The 21,354-nt window shown below is 44.0% G+C and overlaps 1 long non-coding RNA gene across 2 annotated transcripts in view; it reads left to right on the forward strand.

Moving 5' to 3' along the window:
• Window positions 1–1,370: 1,370 nt before the first annotated feature.
• The window catches only part of LOC120523005, a 35,816-nt gene continuing 15,832 nt past the window's right edge, over window positions 1,371–21,354 (forward strand). Inside the window, exons 1-3 of one of the 2 annotated variants that reach the window (XR_005632549.1) lie at window positions 1,371–1,600; window positions 3,619–3,718; window positions 5,374–5,513. This is a non-coding gene — a long non-coding RNA (uncharacterized LOC120523005). The remainder of the gene's footprint in view (window positions 1,601–3,618; window positions 3,719–5,373; window positions 5,514–21,354) is intronic. The other variant, XR_005632548.1, reaches the window with a different exon arrangement.

A 21,354-nucleotide genomic window follows, 5' to 3' on the forward strand; every position in this document is an offset into this window, starting at 1 on the left:
TTACAAATCATGTATCTGTATAAACAGCACAATTGGTTGCAGTCATTCTAGTTTTGCAGTGGGTTGAAAAAATTATGCCAAACAGAGTTGTAATACTGCATGTTCTGATTCATATTCAGGACTGATGAGTATTGAAAACAGACAGACTAAGTGTAGATTGGATTTGCTACTGGAAATTAATCCGATTTTATTTAAAACATGGGTATCTATGTGGTTTTCTTACAAGTTCCTGCACATAAAGGCCTTGAAGTGAATGAAAGGGTGGACAGCGTGGCTAAAAAAGCTGTAAAATTGTCTGAGGTGCATATAAATATCTCCATTAGTAAAAGGATTGATAAAATCAAAAATGATTGGATTATGGAAAAACCAATGGAATAAAGGGAGTAAGAGGAGGCATTTGTACAAAATATATAAAAAAGTCAGACTTTGGACGTGGGAAAACAAGAAGGGAAGAAATAATTATAACCAGATTAAATACTGGACACACAATGCTAAATAATTCACTATGTCAAATAGGAAAACACCCATCTGGATTATGTAGGCACTGTGATCAGCAAGAAACTGTAAAACACGTCATATTTCACTGCGAAGCGTACAAAGAGGAAAGAAAACAACTTCAGGCAGCAATTCAAGAAATTGGGATTAACAGTTTAACTTTATAAGATTTGATTAGTTATGAAAATAACTGTAGATCGGTCATAGGGCGATTTTTCACTACTTAAAATCTATAGGGCTTTATGGGGTAATTTAGTTTGAGTTCTAAACGGAGTCTTTTATCTCCTTCATATTCTGCACCACACACCAGTCCAGTTGGTGACAGCAATGCACCATGAGTAGGTCTGCCAACTGCCATAAAAAGACAGAAGAAGAAAAAGAAGAAGACGCACCACGACCCACTCCCGTACCAAACGACTGCAGCCCGCTATGAAACACGTTGCCCGCTTTACATAGTTTGGAAATGTCAAAATCTCCCTTTGAAAAACACTGGCGAATTTGTGAAGTCATCTATTTTAAAACAAAAAAAAAAAAAACGTTCCGAGTAACTTCAACTACAAAAATAGTTTACTCTTTCAATGTTACCTCATTTCAGTCAGTCAGTTATTTTCCAACCCGCTATATCCTAAAACAGGGTCACGGGGGTCTGCTGGAGCCAATCCCAGCCAACACAGGGTGCAAGGCAGGAACAAATCCCGGGCAGGGCAGGGCACCAACCCACCGCAGGGGGTTCATTTCAACTTGTGTATATTTTCTCTTTAACTTCAGGCGGGCAAATACTCGCAGTCGAGCGCGCGCAAGCAAGTGCATCTCGGGATATGGCGGGAGCCGAGGTGGGCGTGTTTGGATGACCGATTATTGCCGTTTTAGGAAGATGTGACGTTCGGTGTGTGTGTATTTCTTCAGCTCACTAATTAAGGGGTTTCATTATGCGTTCGATACCGTAGTAATGTTATCGTTTATTTGTTTAACGACGTCCCTTACTGACTCAGAATGCGGCGGTACTTACCGCCATCTGCTCACAGTCGACTTCTGCCGCCGCCCCTCCTTCTCATCACTTCGGTCACCGCAGTTCACTTGTGTTGCTGCCCGAAAATCGAAGCGGGTAAGTGACACGACGTTCCTGTTCGTAAAAGTAAACACTGTAAAGTGATAATAATAGTTTATGTAGAAATTGGCATATTTGAGAAGCGAGATCGAGGTGAAGGCGGTTATGGGATGGATGTGACGAAGAGGTCAGGTTTGCCAGGAGTGAGGAGTGTCTGTTAAATTAGATTGAGGACTTCAGGGGCGCAGAGACATCAAACTGTCGACGAAATTGAGAGTCTGACCGCGCTAGTAGTGTCGGCAGCTTTGTGCGTCCCTGAAAGCCGGACATTTAGTGAAGCAATTAAGAGAGTAACTGGACGTGTTTGGCCGAAGATGCTTGAAACGGATCATGGGAGTTAGATGGCCAAGAATGATTAGTAATGAAGATTTGGTTAAAAAAAAAAAGACGGGTCAGATGGAAGTGAGTGAAACAGGCGTGCCGAGAATGATAAGAATGGCAGGGCATGTTTGGCGCTCGGACGACTGCAGGACAGCAAGAAGAGCGGAAGATAGGAGAAGGGCAGGACAACCAAGAAAAATCTGGAAAGCTACGGTCTTAAGAGAGGAAAGCCAGAAGAGCAAACTTGGAGAAAGCGGCGCAGGACAGAAAGAGAGAGAGAGAGGCGTGGATCCAAGTGTGGTAAATTAACTACAGTACATAGAAATGTATTAAAGATGGCGCGATAACACTTTATTCTCCATGTTACATTATCAAACAGTAGTAACAATTTAATATTTCTCTTACACTGTAATTTATCGACAAAGTGCCACGATGATCCGCTATATGTCACATTCAGATGCCGCCAGCAATTGCAGCAGTGACCTCAGCATATATTTGAAATCTCCATCAGGTATTTCTTTCAAAAATGCTTTGTTTAAGAAATACAAACTCCGATTAACATCAACAGCATTTATTTCTAGAGCACGTTTTCATACAAATCATGGAGCTCAAAGTGCTTGACAAGATGAAGAAAGAAAAATATAAAAATTAGGCAATGCTATATAACAAGAAATAAAGTAAGGTCCGATGGCCAGGGAGGACAGGAAAAAAAAAATCTGCAGGAGTTCTGAGACCACCCGGCCCCCCTAACATAAATGATCTCAATCAGTCCTTATGGTGTTCAGGCTTCACATGAAAGAATTAGATGATGCTGGTCATGTGGACCTCTGGCCTTCAATCCATCAATGTAAGGACATCGCCGTGCCCTGATCAGGTGGTGAGGGCGCAGATCACAACCACAGAGAACCGGAAAAAGAACAGCAGGGAAAGTAGGGGTTAGTATGCATTGTGGAGCCATGGAAAAAAAAAAGGTAATTAAATGCATATACAGAATATTAGGATTCAACTAAAATGAAGCCTTGAGAAAGCCATGTTCAAGTATTGTGTTTTTAGCAGTTTTTTTTTTAAATGCTCCACTGTATTAGCCTGGCGAATTTCTGTCGGTAAACTCGTATTCCAGATTTGAGGCTCATAACAGCAGAAGGCCGCCTCATCACTTCTTTTAAGTTTAGCTCTTGGACCTTCAAATGAGGGTCTGCTTAGAATTCCAAGGTTACGATTTGGAGTGTAAGGTGAGGGACATTCAGAGATATAAGATTTGTAAACCATCAGCAGGATTTAAAGTCAATTCTAAATGGCACTGGTAACCAGTGTAGTAACACTCAGACTGGGGTGATGTGCTCGGATTTTCTTTTCCTAGTTAAGATTCTGGCAGCTCCATTCTGCACTCGCCATAACCGTTTGATGTGTTTTTTTGGGTGGTCCTGAGAGGAGTGCGTTACAGTAATCTAGCCAACTGAAAACAAAAGGGTGAACTCATTTATTAGCATCTTGAAAAGTTATAAGGGATCTAACTTTTGTTATATTTCTTAAGTGAAAAAATGCTGTCCTGGTAATCTAATTAACTCTTTTAGGGTGGATGTTGACTTTTGTCGACAACAGGGTTGAGGGCAGATGATAACTAAAGTCAACATCCATGGGTAGAGGGTGATAATCCGCTATAAACGATGACAAAACTCACCATTGCTTTATAGGTAGACTGTCCATGGTGGGAGGAATGTCGAATCCCTGCATGTGTGTGAGTAGCGTAAACAATCCCTAGAATGGCGTCAACATCTGGCAAGAGAGAGCAAAGTGAGTGCGCAAAGCAAAATACTCAGTGGGTGACATTTTACATATATTTTATTATTTTGAATGTTTTGGTGCAGGTGGTCTGGAGATCGAGAACTAAAACGAAAGTGAGGTACCGGCATCAGCTGTGCTTTGTTCTGCCGACACCACCCTCATGCAGCTGTTGACATTGTCTCAGCAGCCAGAGAGGGCTAAAATGCTGAAATAAGGTGCTGCATGCAGCAACCGACATTTTACATTGATACGTGTGACAAAGTATTGCTTTACGTGCTTTTCAGAAAATTGAGTTTTTGGGGAAAATATTCAGCCCTGAGAGAGAAGGAAAACAAAAATCAGCCCTAAAAGAGTTAATATGTGATTTAAAATTCAGGTCACAGTCAATAATTACCACTGAATTCTTTACCTCTGTCTTGACTTTTAAGCCTAAAGGATCAAGTTTATTTCTAATACCGTCACGCTGTCCATTTTTGACAATCATTAAGATTTCTGTTTTCCCCTTATTTAGTTTTTGAAAATTACTACTCGCCCACTCAGGAACACAAATAAGACATTGGGGTCAGTGGACCAAGAGAGTCGGGGTCATCAGGTGCTATTGATAAATACAGTTGTGTGTCGTCAACATAGCTGTGGTAGCTCACGTTAGTCACAGACCTCCACAATCAACAGCTAACAACAACTCGGGAATCTTCAAATCACTTGAGTTGGAATCTGAAAGTAATTTAGCAACATGATATTGTAAGATGGCATGAAAAACATTTTGGGCACGCGGAATAATTCCATTCTATTAACACTGTTATTTCTGAATATGACTCACTGTTGCAAAAATATGCAATAAACAAAGTTGTGATAGCAAACTTTTTGATGAGTTGATTAGAAAATTTAAAAAAACACCCCAACTTTAAAATAATGTCGGCACATCTCCAAACACACGTAAATGTTAACGCGTGACTTTTTTAAAGCACAGATGGCGGCAATGGAACTGGAAGAGTGTGGCACGAATTCGAGGGCCTGGAAATCTAAATCGGTTTCAGCAGACAGACAAAAACGAACATGCCACAGCTTGGCACTTTCAGTTGAATTATTTTAATAGAGGAAGCTGACTGTTAGATTGCACATGGACATTTATAGTTTGGCTCCCCATTTCTCCAGACTGACCACTGGCAGGCAAAGTGCCTCATTCAGGGTCTCGCAGTCTCTCTGAGGTGATGATTGGACCTGCATGCTTATGTTTTCATATAGTGCCTTTATGTTAATTGAATATAAATGTTTGTTTCTATATAGTGTCATAATGTTATAGACTGTGCCTGAAGGCACCATACAGATGTGGTGTGCTGTGCATTTGTACTTCTTTTTTCAGCCCTGGATTTTGAAACCACTCGTTTACAATCCTACTGAGACAGTCCTGAGTGGGTAGTCGGGTGGTAACCTTCTGCTTTGATATAGCACCTTTACATAGTGGAAGCCATGAACATGGTAAAGATGCAATATAAATGAAATGTAGTATTACTATTATTATTATTAAACCTCATCAGAGTGCTTCATTTGTACAGTTTAATGGCTGCTATGTTTTGTCAAGTTAAGGGACGCAATCAGGGCTGGGCAGTGAATTACAGGCCTCTCCAAAATCTCCATTTTGTTTTTCTATTAATTTTTTTCAGCCATTCAGAATTGGACGTGCCCTTGTACCTCAGGCTATTATCCTGCTGCATAAGCTAATTGCACTTGAACTTCAGATCACGGACTGACGGCCGCACTTTCTTCTTCATTGCTTTCTGAATTCAAGCTTCCCTCGTTTATGGTAAGTCACCCAGGCCCTGAAGTAGCAAAGCATGTTCAGTGATGTCAAAGACTGACCTTCTTTTACGTGGAAGTGTTTGATTGCAATTGTGGCTGCTGAATGTGGTATAACCAAGTATTAAATAAATTTAGGGGGCAATTATTTTTCAACGTTGGAAATAAAGGTGGCGTTAAACATTTTTTCCTTCAGTAAATCAGATGATCATTTGACAACCGTGCATTGCGTTTTCTCTGATTGTCTTTTGTATTTAATCAGATTTGTTTGGAGATCAGAAACAATGGAGTATTATGAATAAGAAAAAAAATAAGGAAGTCAGGAAAGCGGGCAAATACTTTTTATTAGCATTGTATTAAAAGAAGTCTGAATAGAACAGGCCTCCAAGAGAGGTCGTCAGTCCTATTCATCAAGTCAGACTGTGGGCAAATACAAGGGCTGCTTAGATGAGCCGAAGTCCACAGTCCACGCTTTGATAACCGTAATTGCAGTGTCCGCTCTTTTCAGTTTGTCTTTTTTTGGCCACTTCTGCTTGCCATACCTTTCTGACGTCACACTTATTCAAAGCAGCAGTACTCATGCTGTTTTTGATGAGGACTAGTGATGGGCATTTCGGTTCATTTTACTGCATCAATTCTTTTGAACTCTCCATTTAAGTCACTTGATTCTGTTGATTCATCTGATCAATTTTTAGCGATCGCTTATACTGTACTTTCATTTGGGTTCCCCTCTGACTGCATCACAAATATATATGTGGTGGGGTACGGGAATGACGGGTCTTCAGACAGGAAGAAAAAAGTTTGGGGCTTCAACCGGATTGTTCCTTTTATTGTTCATGGACAACAAAAAACAAAACAAAAAGAGGAATGTCCCTGTGCATGCATCCAAAATGGTGGGAATTTAAATAAAGAAGTCTTTTTAGAAAGGGTTTGGTCACTTCTAGTGGAGCTCTGTTAGGCGGGTTGCTCTGCCCAGTAAACGACACCCGGGGTCTTATGGTGACTGGGCGAGGAGGGGCAGGGTCAAACGCCTTCACTGGGTGGCTTCTGTGCACCGTGGGCAAGAAGGAGAGGAAAAAGTTAACAGCACCCCATCTTGTCTCGGAGGGTTTATTAATGTACATACCTCGACTGAGCCTGAGAGGAGGTCCTCCGACATGCATGTGTGATGTTATAATATGAAAATGCATGCCTTAGTTTCATATATGGACGTGTATGCATATAAATATAATGTTATTGCTTGTTAATTTGTATATAATTCATTATCTAAAATTATATGAGTATATATGAAAATATCTCTCTATTATAAAAGAAAAACTTGAGACGAGACTATTGCCAAGAGATTTTTTTCAAGTCCCACCCTCCTCCCAACCATTTACAGTTAACGGCCCTCGGTCCTCTCACCTCTCATTCTTGTGAATGCTTTTGTCAGACACAGTTCCTGCACACTCAGTTATTATACATTTTAACGTTTTCCTCACTTTAAGTTCCCAATTAAAGAAGACGTATTAGGTCCAAATCTTATTGAAGAATTTCATCCTGAAGGGTTATCAACAGAAGAAATGAGTACACGGGCAATGCTAGCACAGAGAAACAATGAAGTCAAGAATTGTCAATCGGTTACCACGATTGGTGGTGATGGTGTGGAAGATGAAAACTTGATATCGCGGAACAGTGGACCAGCTCTACACCTTTAGCAGGGTCCTGGAGGATGCATGGGAGTTTGCCCAACCAGTCTACATGTGTTTTGTGGACTTGGAAAAGGCGTTCAACCGTGTCCCTCAGGGAATCCTGTGGGGGATGCTCCCAGAGTATGGGGTACCGGACCCCCTGATAAGAGCTGTTCGGTCCTTGTACAACTGGTGTCAGAGCTTGGTCCGCATTGCTGGCAGTAAGTTGAACCTGTTTCCAGTGAGAGTTGGACTCCGCCAGGGCTGCCCTTTGTCACCGATAACTTTTATGGACAGAATTTCTAGGCGCAGCCAAGGTGTTGAGGGGGTCCGGTTTGGTGGACTCAGTATTGGGTCACTGCTTTTTGCAGATGATGTTGTCCTGTTTGATTCATCAGGCCGTGATCTTCAGCTCTCTCTGGATCGGTTTGCAGCTGAGTGTGAAGCAGCTGGGATGGGAATCAGCACCTCCAAATCTGAGACCATGGTCCTCAGCCGGAAAAGGGTGGAGTGCCCTCTCAGGGTTGGGAGCGAGATCCTGCCCCAAGTGGAGGAGTTCAAGTATCTCGGGGTCTTGTTCACGAGTGAGGGAAGAATGGAGGGTGAGATCGACAGGCAAATCGGTGCGGCATCTGCAGTGATGCGGGCTCTGCATCGGTCTGTCGTGGTGAAAAAGGAGCTGAGCCGTAAGGCAAAGCTCTCAATTTACCAGTCGATCTACGTTCTACTCTCACCTATGGTCATGAGCTATGGGTAGTGACCGAAAGAACGAGATCGCGAATACAAGTGGCTGAAATGAATTTCTTCCGCAGGGTGTCTCGGCTCTCCCTTAAAGATAGGATGAGAAGCTCAGTCATCCGAAAGGGGCTCAGAGTAGAGCCACTGCTTCTCCACATCGAGAGGAGTCAGATGAGGTGGCTCGGGCATCTGATCAGGATTCCTTCTGGACGCCTCCCTGGTGAGGTGTTCTTGGCACATCTAACCGGGAGGAGGCCCTGGGGAAGACCCAGGACACTCTGGAGGGACTATGTCTCCCGGCTGGCCTGGGAACGCCTTGGGATTCCCCCGGAAGGGCTAGAAGAAGTGGCAGGGGAGAGGGAAGTCTGGGCATCTCTGGTCAAGGTGCTGCCCCCGTGACCCTATCTTGGATAAGCGGAAGTGGATGGATGGATGGGTGGAATTACAAGTGAATGAGAAACTCCTAATGATTTGTTTGTGAATTAAATGAACGAGAATCGGTAGACTGAGCCTTCGTACTGACTCGTTCACAAATCAGACAAGTTCGTGTGGTTCTTGCGCATGTGTGTGTGTGTGTGTGTGTGTGTATGAGACACATCCATCAGCAGGCAGCAGTGAAAACAGAAGATGATGAAAACGTCATGTAAGACACACATGTGCTTTAGCTGTAGTCCCATTGAATTCCACAAAACTGATTCATTCGTGCTCACAAATGGATACATATGAGTCACTGAAAAGAGTCGTTCAGAAAAAACAAATCCTTCACGAATCGCAGATTGCGAGCAGCAACTTGATAAATGAGAAGGTTTTAATGGGCTTCTGACAGGGAAAGGTACCACTAAGCAATCCAGTTGGGGTACCTGTTCACCCACTTCATTGCATTAAATGAGCCTCCCGTCTATGTAAAGATCCCTCCTTTCTGACCAGGATGCCAGGCAACTGCCGTTGTCAATTACAAAGTGTAGTACTGCCGTTGGAAAATTGTATAGTTTATTATTTTAGTAATTTTTGAATGATTGTTGTTTGGTTATTACCTGTTAAACACTTCAGAATTTCCAATGTGGCATTCCCTCTTGTCAGGGGTCTCCATGCTGGAATGAGTACCCAACACCCAACTGTAAGAGGCTCTTTGGGAGTGGCAAAAGTCAAACAATTCCTTGATATTGCGGTGTAGACATTTCTCAAAGTTCTCCACCAGACTCCTCATTTGTCTCATTCCCTTTTTCAAAACACCCCAAGAACTGCGGAATTATTTGAGAATTTCTGAAAGTAACCTGACCTGGTGTTATATTTATCATCTGAGGTGTGCAGAGTGAAGACGTGCCTGTTCATGTGGTGCTTCAGTGTTGCTCACACAGTCCTTGGACTATCTGTTATGATGAGACTCCTCATCCTGGACACCACACGCTCATCCACCTGCATATCTTTGAGTTTACCCTTTAAAAGGAATGGCTGGATGGTATTGAAGGTGCTGGAGAAATCAAAACACGTAATCCTTACAGTGCTGCCAACTTTGTCCAGGTGAGAATAAGCCTTGAAAAGCAGACGGAGGATTGCATCATCCACTCCAATATTTGTCTGATTATTAAACTGCACTCCAGGGCCAACCCCTCAAAGTGCTTCAGAGTGTGAGACATAAATGCCACTGGTCTGTAGCTTTGAAAAGAAGAGATGCCTGACTTACAAGGCAGGATGTTTTCCATAGCAGTGGCTCTTTATGAAGCCTTAGGGACAAACTGAACAGGTGACAGAGGGCACCACAAGAACTTGAGGACTGACTCCATCTGGTCCCGCAGCTTTTACTGTATGTAGCTTCCTCACTCGACCAGGGTTGACGCCAGTGTTTCATTTTACTACAGTGCTTTTTAATGAAATTGGACTGCTTTTTCCAAACATTGAAGTTGTTTTTATAATCCTAAACAAAAAAACAAAGGTGTGTACTGAACATTCTGAGTAGTGAGAAAAGAGCTATATAAATGTAATGTATTATTATTATTACTACTACTTGGTAATTTTCTATTAGGAACAGCAAAGTAGGCAGTTAAGATATTAAGACAAAATAAGGAAAAGCACTTCAAAATACTGATGTGCTACTTCTGTTTAAAGTGCAAGTGAAGTGCAGGGGTTTACGTATCACATCCTCATCAATGACATGGAGACCTTCTGTGAGTTACGGGGGCTTGAGCATTGTGTTCTATTGAGAGGGGAAAACTAGTTCGTAACTGGTGAGAGGACATTGTGGATGGGGTTGTTTGTAATTTTCAAACAATTATTTGAAAATTATGTGCGGAATCGGAGGAGTGTATTGGGCAGTAGTGGTGGAGTAAACTAATTATTAACTGTTTATTTCATGTGAAATTTCTTGGATTATTTATTAACTCTATATATTGATGTTTGGTGTTTACTATTGAGCATAATAAAGTATCTATCTATCTATCTATCTATCTATCTATCTATCTATCTATCTATCTATCTATCTATCTATCTATCTATCTATCTATCTATCTATCTATCTATCTATCCTTTTGGTTACTGCAGTTAAATGATGTTTCCAGAAGATGGCAGTATTGCGCAAGCTTTATCTCCACCTTTAACTGCTGTTTTTGTGGTATTGATGCTCTTCTGGGCTATTGATGGTATGATAATTGCTCACCTATCTACATAATCATTTATGTTTTGCTTGTTGTGGTTATTTTGATAATAGATAACTAATCTTTTAATTTGTCTTGCTTGCCTCCAGGCCACACACACACACACGCGCGCTTCTGTGATCTTTACCAGTATGCTGCATGTTTGTGTTACACCTACTGGAGCAAGAAGTCTGTATGCCCATTCAGAAATGATCAAAGCCCTGTGACTATAACTCTGTGCTCCCTGTTTTCTGGCTGGAGTTCCTGCCACATGAAAAAATCAAATTAGAACTCCAGTTCGTGTCAGTTGGGCTACACAGAGTTACGAAAAGAATACTCAGAAACATTCTTATTCTTCCAGAAAATGTCTTGTAGCTGTGAAAAGGGTAATAAAATGTTATGGTGTATCATAAAAACTATTGAAATCCATTCAACACACATTCTATTTCAAATATCTGGTTAGAAAATATGTTTAGCCAAGATGACTTACAAGATGAGGGCACATAACAGTTGCTTCCGTGGAGTTGGTGCAGGGTAAGTGACACACTGAAGATCACAATATATAATACTGACAGCATGGTGCTTTAAGGTTTAGTGCCCTACCCTCTATGCTGCGTTGCCTGTACCCTAAAGACATGCATCTGAGAATAATTGGTGACACCAAATGGTGTCCAGTGATACAAGTATCTGCATCTGAATAATCAGCAGAAGGCATCTAATGAGCAGCATCTAAGGATATGCCAGCCTCCTAAGCTAATGCGATATTCTGAATGACCTGAACCTAATGATGTAGAGGGTGAGACCACCGTCTGTTCCTGGTTGGTTTGAAAAGACAGCTAGGTGGCTTCTCTGCTTCACAATGCCATAAGGAAGCAATGAGTAGACAGCCTTCTTGTGGAATGGGAAGGTGGCCACTGTCGCAAGATTTCATGCCATAAGTATTTTAATCATTTTTTAAAAATCTGCGTTATTTCTGTCCTGAAATCAAGACAACTGTTCTCGTAGTGAGCCTGTGGTATCCTGGATAATGGACTGTCCGGCACACCACAGTTTGTGTGACTTAAGGACCGTGTGAGCAACACTGGAGCACCTCAAGGAACAGGCCAGTCTGATTGTCTCTTCACTCTGTACGCCTCAGTCTAGAAATAGAACAACAAGTCAGGCCACTTGCAGACATTCTCAGATGATTCAGCACCTATGGGGTCTATCGATAAGGGGGATGAGTCGGGGGGGCGAGAACTTTGTTTCTTATGTCAATAGCAATACACCTGTTAAGTGCTTGAGTGTAACTGCCAAGTCTAGTGACCTATTGACCAATTATATACTTCCTTTCACTCCTATCTATCGATCGATCTAGTTAATCCTGTCAACTACACTAGATCTATCCATCTATCGATCTATCTATCGTCTCAACAAACTCTACAAGGGGTTTCTGGCCTGTCCAAGAGGTGGGTTAGTTAAGGATGGTGTAAAACTCTTATCCTTCCTCGTACCTTCCATTTCAGGGCCAGGCAGCTATTCCTGTAGTCCATGCAAGAATGCAAGCTCCTGTCTGCTGTAGTGCAGAGTAATATATCAAAGAGAACGTCAGCTTGTCCTTGTCAAAGAAACTGTGAAGGCACACATCTTTACATCTGGGATCCATTTATCAGTCAGAACAACAGCCTGTAACTGCACTGTCTTTATTTCATGCTATCTGAGTGCTGTCATATTACAAGGGAACACTAAAGGCCACACTAAACATTTGGGGTACCATCTTGGTAACCCTGTATAACTGAATGGTTTAAAGCAAAGAAAACTCACAGAAATTGAGAAAACGTCTTCACAGATGTGAGTTCATAAAAGAACTGATCTGAAATGGTGGATCTTCCAGCGCTGAGAAACTTTTTTCAGGAAGAGGCGGGTCCAGATGGATGGACACTGAAAGGGCCATCTGCCCTCCAGTGTGCAGAGGGAGGAAGAGAAGAGACATCAAAGTACAGCACCAACCCCTGGAGTGGCAGGTAATTACCATTACCAGAGTCCATATCTATATATATATAAACTGCTCAAAAAAATGAAAGGAACACTTTGAAAACACATCAGATCTCAATGGGAAAAAGAAATCCTCCTGGATATCTATACTGATATAGACTGGGTAATGTGTTAGGAACGAAAGGATGCCACATCGTTTGATGGAAATGAAAATATTCAACCTACAGATCCCTGAATTCAAAGACGCCCCAAAAATCAGAGTGAAAAAATTATGTGGCAGGCGAGTCCATTTTGCCCAAATTGAATTGCAGCAACTCCAAATTGTACGCAGCACTTTGTATGGCCCTGTGTTCTTGTATACATGCCTGACAACATCGGTGCATGCTTCTAATGAGATGACAGATGGTGTTGTGGGGGATCTCCTCCCAGATCTGGACCAGGGCATCACTGAGCTCCTGGACAGTCTGAGGTGCAACCTGGTGGCATTGGATGGACCAAAACATAATGTCCCAGAGGTGTTCTATTGGATTTAGGTCAGGAAAGTGTGGTGGCCAGTCAATGGTATCAATTCCTTCATCCTCCAGGAACTGCCTGCATACTCTCACCACATGAGGCCAGGAATTGTCGTGCACCAGGAGCCACTGTACCAGCATAGGGTCTGACAATGGGTCCAAGGATTTCATCCTGATACCTAATGGCAGCCAAGGTGCCTTTGTCAAGCCTGTAGCGGTCTGTGTGACCCTCCATGGATATGCCTCCCCAGACAATCATTAACCCACCACCAAACTGCTCATGCTGAATGATGTTACAGGCAGCATAATGTTCTCCATGGCTTCTCCAGACCCTTTCACTTCTGTCACGTGCTCAGGGTGAACCTGCTCTCATCTGTAAAAGCACAGGGCACCAGTGGTGCATCTGCCAATTCTGGTATTCTATGGCGAATGCCAATCGAGCTGCATGCTGCTGGGCAGTGAGCTCAGGGCTCATTAGAGGACATGGGGCCCTTGGGTCACCCTCATGAAGTCTTTCTGGTTGTTTGGTCAGAGACATTCACACCAGTGGCCTGCTGGAGGTCATTTTGTAGGGCTCTGGCAGTGCTCATCCTGTTCCTCCTTGCCCAAAGGAGCAGATACTGGTCCTGCTGATGGGTTATGGACCTTCTATGGCCCTCTCCAGCTCTCCTAGAGTAACTGCTTGTCTCCTAGAATCTCCTCCATGCCCTTGAGACTGTGCAGGGAGACACAGCAAACCTTCTGGCAATGACACGTATTGATGTGCCATCCTGGAGAAGTTGGACTACCTGTGCAACCTCTGTAGGGTCCAGGTATCGCCTCATGCTACCAGTAGTGACACTGACTGTAGCCAAATGCAAAACTAGTGAAGAAACAGTCAGAAAAGATGAGGAGGGAAAAATGTCAGTGGCCTCCACCTGTTAAACCATTCCTGTTTTGGGGGTCATCTCATTGTTGCCCCTCTAGTGCATCTGTTGTTAATTTCATTAACACCACAGCAGCTGAAACTGATTAACAACCCCCTCTGCTACTTAACTGACCAGATTAACATCCCATAAGTTTCATTGACTTTATGCTATACTCTGATTAAAAAGTGTTCCTTTAATTCTTTTGAGCAGTATATATATTTATATATGAGAGAGAGAGAGAGAAACGACTCGAATAAATTAATTAAAGGACCACTTTAAAAATACATCAGCTCTCATGCTGGCTATTTCAACTGATATGGACTGGGTAATGTGTTAGGACTGAAAGGATGCCACATTGTTTGATAGAAATGAAAATGATTAACGTACAGAGGGCTGAATTCGAAGACACCCCGATAATCGAAAGGAAAAAATTGTTGCAGGCAGGCAGGTGAGTCCATTTGGCCGAAATGTCATTGCAGCAACTCCAGATCGTACTCTGTAGTTTGTATGCCAAATGCCTGACAATGTCCTAATGAGACGACGGATGGTGTCCTGGTGGATCGCATCACTGACCTACTGGACAGGCTGAGGCATCGGATGGACAAAACAATGACCCACCCAGAGGTGTTCTATTGGATTGAGGTCAGGCGAGTGAGCATAGGGGTCAGTCAGTGGTATCAGTTCCTTCATCCTCTCGCCACATGAGGCCGGGCATTGTCGTGCACCAGGATGAACCAGCATAGGGTCTGACAATGGGTCCAAGGATTTCATCCTGATACCTAATGGCAGTCCTGCGGTGCCGTTGTCTAGCCTGTAGAGGTCTGTGTGTCCCTCCATGGATATACCACTACTTACCCACCACCAAACCAGTCATGCTGAATGATGTTACAGGCAGCGTAACGTTCTCCACGGCTTCTCCAGACCCTTTCATGTCTGTCACATATGCTCAGGGTGAACTTGCTCTCATCTGTGAAAACCACAAGTCGCCAGTTCTGGTATTCCATGGCAAATGCCATTCGATCTCCACGGTGCCCACTAAAGGACGTCGGGCCCTCAGGCCACCCTCATGAAGTCTGTTTCTGATTGTTTGGTCAGAGACGTTCACACCAGTGGCATGCTTGCCTGCTGGAGGTCATTTTTGTAGGCTCTGCCAGTGCTCATCTTGTTCCTCCTTGCCCAAAGGAGCAGATACCGGTGGGTCCTGCTGATAGGTTAAGGACCTTCTACGAGGGGCCCTGTCTAGCTCTCCTGGAATCTCCTCCATGCCCTTGAGACTGTGCTGGGAGACACAGAAAACCTTCTGGTAATGGCATGTATTGATGTGCCTGCCATACAGGAGTAGTTGGACAACCTGTGCCAGCTCTGTAGGGTCCATGTATGGCCTCATGATACCAGTAGTGACGCTGACTGTAGCCAAATGCAAAACAAGTGACAAAACAGACGAGGAGGGACAAATGTCAGTGGCCTCCCTCCACCTGCCATTCATTCCTGTTTTGAGGGCCGTCTCAGTGTTGCCCCCCCTCTAGTGCGCCAAAGCAGCTGAAACTGATGAAAAAGCCCCTCTGCTACTTCACTGAGCAGATCAACAGCCCACAAGTTTCACTGACTTGATGCTATACTCTCATTCAGAAGGGTTCCTTTCGTTTTTTTGAGCAGTTTATAATGTGTGTGTAATATAGAGGCACCTCACCTGGAACACCAGATTCTACTCTGATGGATCTGAAGTGGTCACAAGTGGAGGAGTGGACGTACTTTTTCCACATGACAAATGTGCCTTTTTCATCAATGTGATGATGAGAATGATTACATGATGTCAGTTTGAGGTGTCGTTTGTTCAAGCATATCTCCTGTTTGCTTGAAGATCTCCTGTTTTGCTTGTTCAAGTATGTTAATAAAGGTCATCCATTTCCACTGGGTGTACTTACGGTACTTTTTCACCTGACTGTATAAGAAGTAATCGCTACAGAGACAGCTTGGCTGGCAGCCCCGAAACAGTCCTGGAGTTTGTGACCACCTCTTCTTTACTTTGTTTTAGGAGACATTCAAGTGAGAGATTTGAAGAGAGGTGCTGCAGCCTCATGGAAGTGTAATAATACTTTGCATTTATATAGCGCTTTTCTCACTACTCAAAGCACTCAGCAATTGCAGGTTAAGGGCCTCGCTCAAGGGCCCAACAGAGCAGAGTCTCTTTTGGCATTTACGGGATTCGAACCGGCAACCTTATGATTGCTAGTGCAGATCCCTAGCCTCAGAGCCACCACTCCGCCAGTGTGAGGATGTTATAGGATGTACACTTCAGAGAGTCAAGTGGACAGTGTGCCTATGCTATCTGATAACTTTGGATGGATGACCACCCGTTCCAAAGATGTCTGCTGCTGTAAATGGACGCCTCCTCTCATTCCCTGCAGCCGCCTTTCCATTGATGATAAGAGGACAGACCTCTCAAAGATCACACGATAGCGGCGTGCAGTGAGCAGGTTGGGTGATGTGTGAATGTGAATAGACCGCCATCTTCAAGGCACAGACCCAACAATCTGCAACATGTTGCTTCTAACATGCATGCAGACCTTCTTTTGGTGTTTTTGAACAGAACAATGGATTTTCTGGCCGACGTTTTCTGCCGTTGTCTTTGTTTTGTCCATTGCCTCCTACTGTTGAATGTGCTGTGTCTGCCTCTTTAAACTGAGTAATGGCTGGTATGTGAGGTAATGGAGGAAAATGCTACAACGCTGAGAGCAGGTCGGCAGCCCAGACAATGTGAAACGTTTAATTTCAAACATAATTAAAAACAAATGAGTTAACGCGTGCTATTGGGCTGACAATGTATTTATAACTTTAGAAGAAATGTACTGCTTTGTTAGTTTGTTAGTTTGGCTTTTTTCATTTTTATTGTAAAGAAACTTAACTCCAGAACTTGTCTAATCCGGTTATGGATAGCGGTCAGCTGGCGCCTGTGCTGGCAACATGGAGCACAAGGCAAAAAACAAACATGGGTGAGATGCCCACTGTGGGACCCGTTTAACACCTAGAAATAAAAAATAAAAACTGCAGCATTCATCGGTGACTGTTATTTTCAATGTCGTTAAAAAGTTCTTCACCGTGTGGAAGTTCTCACGTTTCGCTTTAATACAACACTAGCTGTCCACCGCGGCTGTCCACCCACGTAGTAGTGAAATGGGACAAATTTTAACAATGTCTAGATGATAATGTCTGCTGAACAAACAGGTATCACGAGATAAACAGAGCCAAGGTACGCTCTAACACCTGGCAGGAGGTAGACCGGTGGCGTGTGAGTGAGGAAGGCTCCGCCCACTTCCCCCTCCCCTCGGTCCGCAGCGTGTCTCTCGGATTCACGCAAATAAATCACTACTGCCAGTGAACTATGAATTTTAAGCATGATGAGAGAATTCGCAAAATGGACCGGAATGTTCAAGCAAATTCTAGAAAAACCAATCAAAATCCGTGAAGTAGTTCTCTCGTGAAAGTGGACAGACCTATGGATAGACAGACAGACATTGAATTTTATATATTCACGCCCAACCTACCTGGAAAGGTCTGCCTTTCTCGAGGTTTCTTCCATTTTTTCCCTACAAGGGTTTTTTTTTTTTTAAGTTTTTCCTTGTCTTCGTAGAGCGTCAAGGCTGGGGGGCTGTAAAGAGGCAGGGCCTGTTACATTTTGGGCTATATAACGATAAATTGTATTGTATAAGTTCTGCAGACTCTGACAGAGGAAGTCCAGCTCAGAGTGGTCCTGCAGACTCCAGAGAAGGCGGTCGGAATGGCAGCAGGAATGAACGATCACAGTGTTGGCATCTCCAGCTAACTGTAAGATCAGTTGGGGAGACAGGAGGAGAAGGGCTTGTTGGGCTGGCCAGAGTCGATGGAACTCAATGTCTGAAGTTTTATTGTGGATTTTAATGGAGTGGCTTTAACCTTCCAATAGGCACTGATTTTATTTTTAATGGAATATTTGTTGACTTTGTTTATTTGAAGCACTTTGCTTTTGTTTTTGAACCCTGGATTCGCTAATCAAAGCACTGAGCACTTTGTTCCACCATCTCTCGTTAGGGTCGCGCACATACGCAATGGGAGGCCGCTTAAGGGCTCTACTGATGTTAGTTACCCGTCCAATCAGGGGGATGGCGCTGTGGACTAAGATGGCCACTTCACCACTGATGTCCTTTCCATTTCCCACCCTCAGTCACCTGCCCTATCCTGCTAAGTGTGACGATGCGGGTTCTACTCCATGCTCCCATCTAGGCTTCTGGGGAGCACTTGAACCCGACACCATTGGTAATGTCACCAATGAGCTAGACAGTGAAGACATCAAAAACGAAGCAAGGGGATGGTGTAAATAGTGCAAAATGCTTTTATTAAAAACAAAACCAAAAACATTGTCCAAATAAATAAGTCCAGTGTCTCAAGTAGTTCATAAATAAATAAATAATCCTTTAAAAGAGGTGAATCTGTGGAGGTTAAAATCTAATAAATACATCCTTTTTAAACGAGGTTAAAATGATAATGGCTGGAAGCAGTCTTGTCTTAAAACTCCGGTGCTTTCTTCTTTCTACTGGCGGCTCCCCTAATTCTCCCATATGGCCCCGCAACAGCTTAGTCTCCCTACCAGCAAATGCAGCTCCCTCCTATTCTGGTCCGGTAGCCTTCTGATCCCGGGCTACGTCAGGCTCCAGCCGGACTGACACTTGGGTTCCCTCCCCAGCGGCCTAGGCGCTCACACTGGGGCTCAACACGCCCAAAGCATCCTCGGCTGCCGCTCTCTTCAACGGCAAGTCATCTCCTCTGCCTCAAAACTGCTCAGCTGGAGCGGCCGCTTCAATCTGCCCCCCCGAGAGTTGGCCAAACACTCCTCCGGGGCTCTCCTACCAGCTGCATTCAACCTTCAACGAGCCTGCTGTCGCTCACGCTCTCATACACCGGCTTTCTCCTTCCTGCCGCCGCCTTCATCCTTAACCTCCAGTCCCGTTCTTTCCTTTTTTTCTCCGACCCCCCCTCCCCCATCCTTCTCATGCTTCTTCTATATATTATGGGGACGTGGTGGTGGCGATTAGCAACTCCCGGCTTCGATCACCGATGCGCCTGGGATCCGCTCCGGCCACACTACCACGCCCCCTGTTTAAGCCGCGAATGTGGCGATTACCTATTTAAAACTGAGCCGTGGACCCGCTACACCACACTAAGTCACCATATAAACCCAGAACCGGCCAATCTGCTCTAGTTCAGTTCTGAGCTCCCCATCTGAGAAGACGTTATCCATAACTTGATTGCGTAACTTGATTATTTTCAACTTTATCAATTATATGGGGTCACCAACTCTTTCACCTTGTTGTGTCTGCTTCTTTTACATTGGATTCTGTGTCCTCATTGCCTGGCTCAGTCTTAGACGTGACCATCGACCGTCCCGGGTTGAAAGACGTGATGATCAATTTTCTGTGCCTGCTTTATCTTGAGCAGGGTCACGGGGAAGCTACAGCCTATCCCAGTAGTCAAAAGGCCACCAGGTTAACTCTCCTGACATTCAGTGTTGTGTAGAAGTGTGATGTGGACACGTCCGAGGGGTGAAGACTTTTTAGAGACACTGTTTGTTGTTGAAGGATTCATTGCAATTATTAAAGATCTCTCGTTTTGTTATTGAGCTCTCTGGTGATATACAACGCCATGCTTATCTGATTTTTATAGCACAGGTTGGTCACAAAATGTAAAGTGCATCCTGTACAGGATATGTAGAATTACAAATTAAAAACTTTAAACATGGCTGTAATACACATTCAGCACCTCGTCTATGAAGCCCCACGCTCTGGTAGATGAATTTTCAGCCTGCCAGTTCCCTTGTGTAATCCTGGACTGCCTGTCTACAGCTGATGTATGTGACATGATGTTGGGAGGGCTATTCAAATAGACAGATGGGATTGGTTGTTGAATTGCTACCAGAAGAATGTTCCAGAATATGCATGGTAAGAAAAGGCAAGTAAAGATTTGGAGTTTGGAGTAGCAGCACATTAAGGACATCATCCCTGACAGTCTGGACCCCCTCCAGTTTGCCTACCTTTGCAACAGACCCACAGAGGATGCCATCTCCATAACACTTTAAACCACCCTGTCTCATCTGGAGAACAAGAACTGTTATGCCAGGCTGCTGTTTGTGGGCTGCAGCTCTGCATTTATCACCGTCATTCCATCCCAGCTCATCGCTCAACTCCTGGATCTGGAGCTTAGCTCTTCACTGTGCAACTGGGTGCTGGACTTCCTCACTGCCAGACCTCAGCAAGTGCGTATTGGTAGAAAAACCTCCTCCATCATCGCCATCAACACTGGCACCCCGCAGGGCAGTGTGCTGAGCCCTCTGCTTTACTCTCTCTACGCCCATGACTATGTAGCTAAGTACAGCTCTAACACCATCCTCAAGTTTGCTGACAATACCACTGTAGTAGGTCTGATCAGCGAGGACGTTGAGATGGCCTAGAGAGAGGAGGTCAGACTTCTAGCAGAATGGTGTGAGGACAACAACCTCACCTTCAACGTTAGGAAAACTAAGGAGATGATTGTGGATTTCCAAAAACGGGCAACAGAGCACAGCTCCATCTACATCGGAGGTGAGGTTGTGGAGCAGGTAGCAGCTTTAGGTTCCTCAGAGTCACCCTCACTGATTACCTTAAATGGTCAAGTCACACTGCGGCAGTAGTCCAGAAAGCCCAACAACGTCTCTACTTCCTCAGGAGACTGAGTAAGGCCCGGATGTCCCCCACAATCCTGTGCAGAATCTACAGGTGTATTGATGCATCACATCCCGGTACAGTAACTGCTCAGTTCAAGACTGCAGAGCTCTGCAGCGAGTGGTGAACACAGCGCAGCAGATCACGGGCACATAGCTCCCTGCAGTCCATGACATCCACACTACACGCTGTCTCAGAAAAAGTGAACCTCGTCACTTTTCACCGTCCTCCCGTCTGGGAAGCGACTAAAATCCATTCGGACGCACACCTCCAGGTACAGGAACAGTTTCTACCCAACTGCAGTCAGACTCATGAACAGTCAGTAACCTTGTGTCACCTCCACTGCTCCTTGCACATATAGTTCTGCCACTGTCTCTATTTGTTCCTAGGATTCTGGTTTTATTTATTTACTTATTTATATTCATGTATTTATTGTGTATGTTTTTTTTTGTGTATGTTCACTGTCTGCGCGGGCACATGCAAGCAAGCGTGGCTCTTGTACTTGTACACATGACAACAAAGAATTGAATTGAATTGTCTCATGTCTTCTCTGGTAGTTGACACAGCACACAACCGTCTGCCCATTTTTAGGCACACTCTCATTCAAATTGAGGGTCGTGGGGAGGTGAAGCCTTTCCCAGCAGCACTAGGTGCAAGATTGCGGACAGGTTTTTATTCATGTTGT

Source organism: Polypterus senegalus, chromosome 1 (assembly GCF_016835505.1).
Source record: "Polypterus senegalus isolate Bchr_013 chromosome 1, ASM1683550v1, whole genome shotgun sequence".
NCBI lineage: Eukaryota > Metazoa > Chordata > Cladistia > Polypteriformes > Polypteridae > Polypterus > Polypterus senegalus.